The following is a 12927-nucleotide window of genomic DNA, read 5'->3' on the forward strand; positions in this document are numbered from 1 at the left end:
TTAATTTTGTAATTTTATAAAAGAATTTCATTAATATTAAAACACTCAAGATAGCAGATGTAGAAATGTACTAAGTATTAAACGAACATCTTTGGGAGTGTATATATATATATATGTTTCATTAATAAATTACATATGAAGCATTAGAGAAAACAATAACATCCTTAATGAAATGACTGCAGACACATGCTGAGAACCTAAACCATTGGAACATAAAATGTTACTTCAAATCTTCTGAGCATTTCCAAACTGACAGGCACTGCTAAAGCAATACTCATTTTGTCAAATTTATCCCATTACCTACAATGTTATCACACTTTTGTGAATAATGAAATACTTTTTTGTGAAGAGTATCAGTCTGACACTTGAAAAATCCACGTTTTTATCTGTAAGTACAATGTCAGCGTGTCTGGGGTATTATTTCTCCCACATAATTTAATTGCAGTTCCTTTATTTTAATGAGTATAGGCTGTTTTTCTTTCTGAGAATTGAATGCAAGTAATCATATCTAATTTTAAGTTTATGATAATAAACTGGTGAGTTAGAGTATGTGGAACTAAAAAAATTCTAGACTCGACAACTAATTGTATTAACGTTTCCACTTGTAAATAGGTGCGACCATGAGAGCTGAGTTTTTATTTTATGATCCCTATTATTATAGGTTTGAGACTATTATTTTAGTTATCTTATTTCCTTTTTTGTAATAGTGCTATTATGTTGCCAGTACCGAATTGTAAGTACATTGGTGGTCATTTTTGAATACATTAAAGAATAAATTAAGACTTACACTGGGGTCTTGTCCTCTATATTGCAACAGGTTTATCCACCAAACTTAAAGCATGTGTCAGGTAAACATTATTGCTTTGTACCGTACGCAGTTACTCAATTCAATGACGTTGGGCTGAATTGATACTTATGAAGAATCTATATGTAATTATATTACAAAGCATATGAAGATACAGAAAAATCACACATGCCTTGAATTTATTATTAAAATCTTGTGTTGGCATTATTTTTTAATAATGAAAATTATTTGGGTGTTTTGGATGTAACTATGTCCTGGACATAGTTATTAAATTTTAGTTAATCACTATGAACATAAGCTCCCAGAATGCCTTTTGAACAAAAGACAATGTATAAATTGTTCTATTCTCAATTATAAAATAAAGAAATAAAAAATTTGTATCAGGTAACTTTTTGGGAAGAGTAAAGAGATCTAAAAAAACCCTCATAATTCTTCAACTAGAGCTTATTTATTCACAGGTAAAAAGGGACAAGTTCTTCTATAGGCAAATAAAAAGAAGAACCTGAAGATCCGGAACACTCTTGAACGAGAAAGATACTTCAAAATTAAAATGTTTCAGGATTTCCAATAAAGACAGACAAAAAATGGACCAAACGATATTATTCCCTAAATTAAAGTATTTTGAACAGACAACTATGTTTCTACATCTTTTATATAAAAAAGCAAGTTAAGGAGCAAAACTTCTCCTGGTACCATGTGTTGAATGGACAAAGTGGATATTTCTCATATGTTGAAAATAGAAGGTAGTTTTTCGTGATTGGTTCTGGGTAACACCAAAGATCCTTCAGAACCTGGTATTTATCATCATTTACTTTTGTTTATTTATTTATTTATTTTTGCATCAATGGGTATCTCAGCCTTCTTATGTTTAATTTATAGATATAACTCTGTATCAGAAAAAGTGTTGCATTAACCAGGATTCTTTCTAGAACCAAGCCATAGATATAGAAAAGGAGAAAGAAGTAGAGAGTGAGTTTCATGACATAACAGTGACAAGAACAAGATGACGATTAACCTCAATTAAAACAACCATAACACCAATAATTATAATAAATTGATAATAAGTCTTTGGGAGAAAGAAAGTGAGTAATTCTGGATTGGGCGAGGTGGAGCATGGGAAGCTTCAGTTAACAAGAAGTTTGGCCAAAAAAAATTTAAAAAAAATGGAAGGACATTTATGAAGAAAAAAGATACTTCCAAGATAAATTGTTAGAGGGTTCATAATAAAGAGCAACAAATCAACTGGCCAATGGCTATGACTCAAACCTCTAGAGCCAAAAACAAATGAAACAAGGACTAGTTACTAATTTCATTAATCTGAATAAAAGTTCTTTATCAAAAAACACTGCCATTTAATATTGCAATGCCATTTAATATTTGGAATAACAGAAAAAGGATGTTCATCACCACTACATTCAGAAATGTATACTGTATATTCATAAATGTAATAAATTTACTGATGTCATGTAAATAACACAATAATATAAGCAATATAACATTTGAAAATGAGAGGTTAAAATTTCATTGTTTGGAGACATTATATAATGCTTTAATTAAAAAACTCTATTTTTTAAATTTTTAAAATTTTTATTCAGTTACAATTGTCTGCATTTTCTACCCATCCCTCCACCCCACCCCAGCCAAAAATAAAAATAAAAAATAAAATAAAAATAAAATAAAAGCGGTAAAAATAATGAAAATATAATAATAATATGAATAAACGATGAAGTGCCAGTTCTATGGGATAACAAGGTGACATTTGTCTCAGTTTCTCAGCTTTTTAAAAAATTATATTTTATTGATTATGCTAAAAAAATCTCTAGAGAATCACAGCAACAGTAACAACATTAAATTGTGTATAAATATTATTATTGGATCTTTATGGAGAACAATTTAAAACTCTACTATTGTATATAAAGAGTATTTTAATACCAGAGGTGACATACATTGTTCTAGGATGATTAGACATTATAAATGTGTCAAATTGTCCTAATCAATCAGTAAAGATAATTAATATCAGAATTCCAGAAAAACATTTGGATAAGCTAGACAAGCTCATTCTAAAATTTATAATAAGTAATAAAGGGGAATAAGAGCTGATGTGGTCTTGAAAAAAGAATAACAAATGACCAATAATTCACCTTGTCATGTACGGAGACATATTAACAATCATTTAGTATGGCTCAAAATCAGGTGAATGAATAAAACGTATAATCGAGAGTTATAAGCTTATTTGGGAGCTTCACATGTAATCAACATGACATTACAAGATCATAAGTTTTCACAGAAGTGTGAATTAAAATAGCAACAATTTTTAGATTAGCAATAACATAGGATTTAGGATAAAAGTAAGATTTGGAGAGGGTGCATAGATACTATGTCAGAAGTATAAATGGGTGATATATTTTTGAAGAGTAACACAGGCCCATTTTGTAAAAGTATGGATCCTGATACCCCACATAGCAGCATCTCCATTCTTGGGTATTAAGCGGAGAGAAACTGGCAGATATTTTAAAGACCATTCATCACAGCACTGTCTGTGATGCAAAGAGTTGAACCTAATGTAAATTTTCATTAGGAAGCGATGAGCATGCTACATATCTATACGTGATGGGTGTCTCTGCAGCAGCTAGAAGGACTGAGTTAGGGCTACATCAAGTAAGTAGCATTAAATGATCTTTAATATATTGGGGGCGCAATTTATAATGCTGTACAACTTATGCAAATTAAATAACACATATGCAAAAAAAACCCTAATTTTTAAGGATTCACCATGGGTGTCTTTGTATACTTTAATTGTTTATATACATGCATATCTTGATCTCTGTGTGCATATATGCACATGATATTTGTATACATTGTCATATACTTTATAATGTGTATATAGGTACATAAGATTGAGTAAAATACAATTACCCACATACTCTCTATGTGTTCAGTGAAAAAATGGAATTCATTTCAATGTCTTTGGCTTTGAAAAGTAACATTCCAATTCATAATTGAACAAAGGATCTTCAAATTAAACAACCCCTCTGCTTTTCAAATATAATAACTAATTCAGTATTTACTGAATTAACAAATGGGACTACATATATAAAATTATAAAACTTTTGCATAGGGAAAGAAGTCATTATCAATGAAAAGATAATTCACTGTATCAGAGAATATATTTGCTGATGATACATTGAATAAGGGTTTAATCTCCAAAATATATAAAGGACTTAACATGAATCAACACCAGGAAGACAAACAATCCAATTAAAAAATGGGCAAAGGACCTGAATAGACACTTCTCCAAAGAAGACATACAGAGGGCCCATAGACATGTGAAAAAATGTTCAACATCAGTAGCCATCGAAGAGATGCAAATTAAAACCACAATGAGTTATACCTCACACCTGCCAAAGTGGCTATCATTAACTACAATCAACAAGTGCTGGGGAGGATGTGGAAAAAGGGAACCCTAGTGCACTGTTGGGAATATGGACTGGTGCAGTCTGTACTTCCCAATACAAACAGTGTGGAATTTCATTAAAAAATTAAAAATGAAACTCTCTTTTGACCCAGTGATTCCACTGGTGGGCATATACCCTACAAATCCTGAAACACCAATTCAAAAAATATATGCACTCTTATATTCATAGCAGCATTATTTACAATAGCTTAGTTTTGGAAATAGCCTAAGTGCCTATTAGTAGGTAAGTGGATAAAAAAGCTGTGGTACATTTATACAATGGAATACTACACAGCAGTAAAAAAGAAGGAATTATTACCTTTTTTGACAGCATGGATGGAATTGGAGGCTATTATGCGGAGTGAAATTAGCCAGTCGGTAAAAGACAAATACCAAAAGTACTCTCTTACAAGGGGAATGTAATGAACAAGTAAACTAACAAGTAAACAGAACCAGAGGCTTAGAAACCTGAAACAGACTGGCAGTTGCAAGAGGGGAGGAGGGAGGTGCGGACTGGTTGAAAGAAGGTGAAGGGATCAAAGAACATACATGCATGGTCCATGGACATGGACACTGATGTGGGCATTTATTATGGGAGTGGAGGCTGGCTGGGTGGAGGAGGGTAAAGGGGCAAAAATTTGGGCAAATGTAATAGTATAAACAATAAAATATTTAAATTAAAAAATAATTAAAAAATAAAGTGGGAATCAAGAACCACGAGAGTTTTAAAGCAGCCTAGGTGACTGGTACCCAGCCAAGTTTAGATAATAGGTATTTACAAATATCTTCATTAAAGATTTCAAACTATGGCAAAAAGGTAATATTATTTCCTTTATAAAAATATGATGGTCTTGTTTCATTATTACTCCCTAAATTTGTATTGAAATTAAGTACCACTTAATTAAAATATTTTAAAAATAGGCAGTAATATTTGGACATTTATTTAATTTCACTCATATCTAGAATATATATTACAATCTAACTTTAATTATGCAGCTATTTTGTATTATCTAAGAAGCATCCTTTTTTGAGGACAGCTATGTTGAAGGGAAAGAAACGTTGGCAGTTTAAGTAAGTGAAGTTGAAATAGCCTCTGGTAGGAAAAATATTTCTCCTGAAGTTAGTACTTTTGCTTTTTGTATCAAATTTTCAAGAATGAATAACTGCCAACTATTTTTCTTCTAAAGTTCAAACAAGCTTCATGCTTCTACACACACATACATGTCTGTTTCAGAGAAGAGGAGAGCTTAAGGTCAAGTGGTAACCTTGTCTCTAGAAAATGCATACCTGTGTTTTAAAACCTGATCTTAAGCGGTTGTCAGTGGGTAAAAAGTTTGGCTTGAAATGGAAAACAATGTAATAAAGAGATGAATTATTATGTCAAATTTTGAGAAAAGAGGTCCTTATGTGAGAAATATACATTAAAATATGTCTTTTTGCAATTATTTTGAATTTTTGATAATAGAGTTTGATGAGAAGCATACAACTATATTGAAAAAAACAAAAGAAGTTAACAAGAGGAGACTGAATATGATTTATATGTATTTTGTAAGTAAATAAATACTATGAGATGAAAAATTTCAAGAAATGCATTTCTGTTTACTAAATAATTCACAAGATTATTTAAACAACAATGTTTAAGAGAAACATTAAGGATAGATTAATGTATGGAGGAGATTAATGTAATGCAGGAGAATTTAAAGGGCCTATCTGAAACCATGCATATTTTCTCTATAGGAGGAAAAATTTTCCTTGGAAAAAAGTAGAGAAACTGTCATGTGGTTTGATAAATCCTTTATTCCACTAATACATATTGAGCACATACTAAGCTCCAATCGGTGTACAATATTTTGGAACTACAGGGAAGAATAAATAGAAATCTTGCCATCAAGCACCTCACAAACCAATGCAGAAGACTTACCAATGAACAAGCCGTATGAACTAATAATTGCATTAATTAACATGTAATTAAAACAAATAATTACACCTTGTACAATATGTATACTGTTGTAACAGCAGCTTAAGAGAATGCTTAAGAGAACATTTTATTCTTGTGAACATCTCCCCTGTCCTGGTAACCAACCCTGAGTGTGCCAAGAAATAATAGCCAATTGCTAACTGCCATATCTGCTTTTGTAACTTGCTTGCTTGCTTCTCACAGTATAAAAGAGCTAGCCTGTGAGCGTTCGGCGCGGCTCTCATCTGCAGCTCTTCTGAGCACCGTGTCTCCCGGACACATCAGAGTCCGCCCCTGCTCAGGTTAAAAGAGTTGGCCATTAAAGTAACATCTCTGTAAACGTCCTGAAAGTCTCCGAACATCTGTTTCTTGAGTCAGTGGGTGCAACATATACAAGCACAAATGGCACTTTAATCTGAGTTTGAAGGTTGTGAATGTCTCAAGGGAAGGGTTTCTAGAAAAGGCAATATTAAATTCATGTCATTAAAACTAATTAGAGGTTTAAATAATATTTGAAATAATGAAGAATATATATAAACAAAAAGAAATAAGCAACACCTTGGAACATTCGAGGAGCTGTATAAAATCAGTTACAGATATCAGCCATATATTTATGTCCATAAAGCATATATTGGTCTTCTATCTCCAACACTCAGTGTTGCCAAATGTATCATCGGTAATGGAAAAATAAGTTAAAGCAATCCAGGAGAATATAGTGTGCAGATGCACCGAAACAATAGAAACCATAAGGAAACAAAGGCTAAAATTCTGCCAAAGTATTGAAGAGTATTACAAAGGGAGTAGAAAATGTCTCCCCTGAACCAGAAAATCAACAAGTCCCGTTTACTGATGGCGTGAGATGCCCGAGAGGCGATCATTGACAGAGAGCTTCCTTCACCCTGCGCAAGCTCTGGGTCCCTAAGCCTGGCCCCCGAGCCCCATGGGTGCTGCTCTTCTTTGCAGTGATTTGTTTGCATTTAGGTGCATTATCAGTGCTCTTATTTTTGAGATAACCTGAGTCAACCTGTTTCTTACTGCCATTCGTAATTTTCACTAATTACGAAAGCAAATGTGGTGCAGAGAATAGCAGTGAGGGCTTTCCAACCAGACAGTAATTCACATCTCAGCACTTGCAAATACTAGGTATTTGTCTTTGACAGTATAATCTTTTGGACCTTTAGTTTTCTACTCTGTAAATAGGAATATAATATATTTTTCATATCAGTGATTATATTTTATGCTTGATATTTGGCATAAAACTAGCTAGTTATAAATGCTATTCAGTATTATTCAATTAACAATATTTATTTATTGAAGCAATAAATAAGCTGGATAGAAAGGATATTTACTTTCAAGCCCCAGAGTAAAGTCACTAATCCTATCTTTCTTATTTCAAGTATTTGTGAATATCTTAGTAAAGATTTAAATGGAATGCTTATCAAATTTGCCACTCACATAATGGTATTCACACCAGTTAAGTATAGGTAGTAATTAAGTTTTCAGAGTGATCTTGAAACAACCTAACCATCAAAAATCAAAACCATGTGTTTGGATTTTTTCAAATGAAAGAAAGCTTTCTTTACTGATGAAAATTTTAAATGTGACTACTCTTTAAAAGAGTTATTTACCAGAAAACTGTATTACAAAAAGCAACACAAGTGTGTAAGAATATATGCACATAAATGCTTATTGTCATATTATTTACAATGCTGAAAAACTGAAGACAACCTAAAAATCCATCAAATAGGAGAGTTTGAAGCTTATGAGACATCTATACTATGTAACGTCAGGTAGCTGTTAAAAGAATAAGGGTGACCTCTTCGTAGAAAGGAAGTAAGTGTAGTATGTAAAAGCGCAAGTTCTCTGGAACCAGGCTGTCTGTGATAGAATCTCAGTGAGGTTTTATGGGCTAGTTACTTATGCTCTCTCTGCTTGTTTCTTCCTCAATAAAATGGGAATAACAGGCCTACTTCATAAGGTTGTTGTAATATGTAAATAAATATATACACACATATATGCCATTGAGTGTCTATAATTTTTAGCACATACTGGAATATAGTAAGTTATAGATACCTGTTCTCTTTTATTAATAGTATTAGTGTGGAAAATGTTCACAATATGTTAAATAAAAAATAAAATTGCTTTATTATACACACACACACACATATCGTTTGACTCCCTTTCTGTTTATTAAATAAAATGAATTGTGGTTGTGCCTGTATATAGAAACAAGAAAACATAGAATTAGAGGAGGGGAGAGGGGGGATAATGGGGAAAAGAAGGGAAAGGGTCATCAAGGAACATGTATAAAGGCCCCGTGGACAAAGCCAAAGGGGGAAGGATTGATGGTGGGAGGTGGGAGTGGGTGGGGTGGGAGAAATTGGTGGCAGGAAAATGGAAACAACTATACTTGAACAATTAAAAAAAGATTTAGATAAGGGTAGTAGTGCAAGAGAATGAAATGCAAGTAAAATATAGGTACAGATATGGAATTACAATTGAGAGAGAGTCAGAAGCTATTTAGCTTCAATATTACAGTCTCATGGAATGAGGAATGCTACAGATTTCATGTGAATACTAATACATACAGAAATGATCATATTCTATTTTTCATAGAAAAGATTTTTTAAGAAATTTCTGCAAAGAATTTAGGATAGCTAAGAACATGTAATATTACTAATTATAATTTTATTTAAAGAGCTCTTTACAGAAATTCTAGTTTCTCTTTTTAGTTTTCCCCCTTTTTAATTTCCTACTAGCATCATTTTTTAGAATTAAAATAAACTTGGCAAAACATATCAATTTTTACACAGAATAATTAAGGTACTCTATTTCATCATTTTATGATGAAGTGAAACATAGTTAATGTGTTCTGGTTCTTTCCACTGACATGTCGGTTTGTGTAGGTGATCCTGAGTCAATAGGAAAGGTGACTATGTCAAAATGCTGAAGAAAAACAGTTAAATGGTTATTACAGGTCACTTAGAGGATAATCAGCATTAATGCCACCCACAGATTAGAGTCCTCTGACAGCTACTGTGCCCAATCAAAACCCCTTTTGTCTGTTTGACACTGGAGCAATCAAAAGTCTTCGGAGAGTTTGGCCACAGAGAGAAAGCCCATTTCTCCTTGGTCAATACGTGTAACTGGACCCAGCGGGGCCCTGACACTCTCCATAATCAGCTCTTTGCGTATTTAATCAGATGCCTATTGTGCAGCTGATGGCATGCCTTTTGGCTTTTTGGGTAGAAAAACTACTTATTCTACCTTGTAAATAAGGAAAATCAAATATGGTGTAGCACAAGGGCAGATTGTGACCCATGTGCTATCTCCTCAGGAATTATTGAAAGAAAAAGGCAACTTTCTTTTTTTTTTTTGTAAAAAGTAGATTTGACTTCCCCTTAACCTGCAAGTAATGGTGTGTATTAAATTATTATGCAGCGACCCAAGTTAGGTAATAGGAGGCCAATGAAAGGATGTTTAGACTGTCGAGGGCATTAAACACTGAAATTCACAGAGGAAAACATGAAGTTTACAAACATTGTAAAAGTAGTCATGATTCTTAATTGTAATCATGTCATCATCCAAGAGAAATACGCTAAATTAATAAAAATGTAAATCCCCTATTTGATCTTCGATAACAATATAAGAAATTGACAACATAAAGAAGTAAAATATTGCAAATTTAAAAACCTAAAAACCATCGATTAAAAAAACAGCATATTTTATTTTTTAAAATACTATTTGCAGGTCATTTAATATTCTGACTCTTTGAAGGCCTTTAATTTGTTAGTCTGAAATAGTGCCCATACTCAATGTTGAAGAGCACCATTACATAAAATAGATTGCCAGTACGGAAATGACTGTATGTTGTATTTCACCTTTTTTCAGAGTATCAGTGGGTAATATTTTTCATCTAGCTGTTCAGCCAGTCTTTGCTATGGATGTTTTCCATGTAAAAATCATCTTTAAAATTTCTAATATACATGCATAATAAAATGAAGTTCTGTCAATTCTTCAGTGTAAATAATTCCACTATATTATTACAGGTAAGGTAAATCTTTCTCCTCAACTTCCATTTAAAAAAATATATATATATATGGGTGGAATAACTGATACTTTAGAAGGAGTACTTACAGGCTAAAAATGCATTAACACAACCAAAACATTTGCATACTTTTTTTTTTTCTGACTAGAAGACAGAATTTAAATCCCAAAAGCCTCATTACTAGAAATTCAGAAGGGGTCAATCTGGATGTTGACTTTTGGACCTGGAATTTTCAATGATTTTTATGCCTGTATTTTTCATTTATCAGTTTCACATAATCCACTGCAGTTTCGAGTACAGCAAAGGAAAGTGCACTTCTCAGAGTGACACAATGCAACAGACTCCAACTCCCACAGAGCTCTCAACTTATTTACTATATACATTCAGTAAAATAGTTATTTTTTTACCCAGCAAACGCTCACAAGTCCTTACTTCAAGACAAACAGTAGGCCTGGATCTGACACAGAAAGGTGACTAGAAAGGACCCTCTCCACCAGCATTTGCAGGTGAGATCCCCAGTCCCCAAGCGTAGGAAATAGACATGCAACACACACCCTTTCATCTGTTTATTCACTCAGCTATGTGTTATCTTACTCTTCATATTTGGAAAATACAAAATAACAATCTTTACTAATTTATGCATTGCTTACTATGTGTCCGGTCCTGTGCTAAGCATTTAATGCATATAAAATCATTTAAGTTTGAAACTATATGAAGTAGATATACTTTTATCCTAACTATGTATGAAAAAAAAATTAGCTTTGAAAAATTTAAATTATGTATCCAGGATTACATAGGTAATTCATAACCAGCAAAATGTGTTCACCCTATAGAATGAACAGTACAATAGAATTTTCCAAATCTGGTCGCAAGAAACGTAAGTCCCTGATGCCTAGTCATGTTTTATAGGGGAAATATATGTTCATGATCAAATAATTTCTGGAAATACTCATTATCCATCTACATCCACAATTTCAGTAATATCACATAAAAGCTGTGTAAATATTGTACTGAAAATGTCTGCTCAACTCTTTCAAATCCATCATAAAACCTATTTTTTACTTCCAGCATATATTAATAGTACCTGCCATTTGTAATACACAGAAAATACTTAGATAAACATTGATCTACAGGAAGAGTTATGATTGTGAACTCTCATTCTGGAGAATGAGAACTGAAGAACAAAGAAAACCATTTATTCTCTATCATAAGTCTGAAAATAAGAAACCCGCAATTCACTGGACAAACAGTGAATATTTATCTTGATCCTTCCGATTTAAAATGTCTTGGGGAATGTTGCAAGAGGTTAAAAAAATACTTTGATCACCACTATTTGCTGTGCTCCATTTGACTGTACAGTTGCATAACCTTACACCCTCCTCTGATACCAAGGATATTGGCTTGTAAAGGTGAGCTTTTAATTACTAGAAGTGATAGAGGAAAGTGTACCCCGGCTAATTAACAATTTATCACTACTACCAAAAGCAAAGTTAAATTACTTGTGTCTCTAATAGAGACTAATAGATTTGTCATCTTTGTGTAAAAGAGACTGAACCTTTTTGTGCTATTTTACTTTCATTGTTGTAACCAAGATTATTGATTTGGCAGATGGTGCTCAGTAAATTCTAAATGGCTATCTTGTTACTTTAACATTGTACTCTGTCATAAGCAAGGGTCGAGCATCGAATCCTTTCTTATAGGAGTCTTTCAAGACTGAGGAGTTTTGTGAAATAATGGCAAGGAAAGTGAACTTATTATCCTCATTTCAAAAGGTAAGATTTAATCATTTATCAAGTCCAAAATGATAATGCCTGGCTAAGAAATCCATCCAAAGTAACTGGCCATCTTTTTGCTCAATCACTCCCAGAGTTTGGTAGGATTAGTACCATTCTTTATTCCTTGAAGGGTGAGTTTTCTAAGTTTATTGCCCATTACTTTTTTTCTGAAGAGGCTTAATAGCAGCACTTTTCTTTCTAAATTTGTGTAGATTGTCATCTCTCTCTCTCTCTCTCTCTCTCTCTCTGAGGTTAACATATATGGTTTTGCAATTTCCTGCTCCTGTGCAATCATTTGCTTCTCTTTAATCGACACTAAAACAAATGGTAAGTCCTGCCTAAGAAATTATTCTGCAGTGTCTTAAGCATCCTTGCTTTAAAATTTAAGAGAGGGCTGTAATGAGGTTCCCACTGTCATGCAAGATAGGTGAATCTGTAATTTCGTGACACGTTCAGGAATTATTTTCCATTTCAGTGGACTAAAAGAAGTGTTTCTCATTTCTAGAAACCAAGAGACTATTTGCTGGCTTCTTATAAAATGTGTTATGAGTAAATTTAGCTCAATGAGCTGAAGGGAAAAGGTAGAGTAAGTCATACTGATTGACAAAATAGAATAGAGTTGTGTTTTTTTTAGTACATTAGGAAGTACTCTTCTTTTTACTCATTACCTATATTTTCTCTCACTAAATTAAAAAAAACCTTAATAATGAATGTGTTAGAATCTTTTAGTAAGGAACTGCTTTTTTGAAAGATGAAAGGAATTCAGAAGGAAAAAAGGGTGTAGTTTTTATTAGTTTGGGGAGTAGGGGAAATACGAGTGTATTATCGAAATGTTGTTTTCCTACATTGACAATTAGCATTGCCCTTTATTTACATCATGGAAAACTT

The sequence above is a fragment of the Desmodus rotundus genome, chromosome 13 (genome assembly GCF_022682495.2).
Source record: "Desmodus rotundus isolate HL8 chromosome 13, HLdesRot8A.1, whole genome shotgun sequence".
Taxonomy (NCBI): domain Eukaryota; kingdom Metazoa; phylum Chordata; class Mammalia; order Chiroptera; family Phyllostomidae; genus Desmodus; species Desmodus rotundus.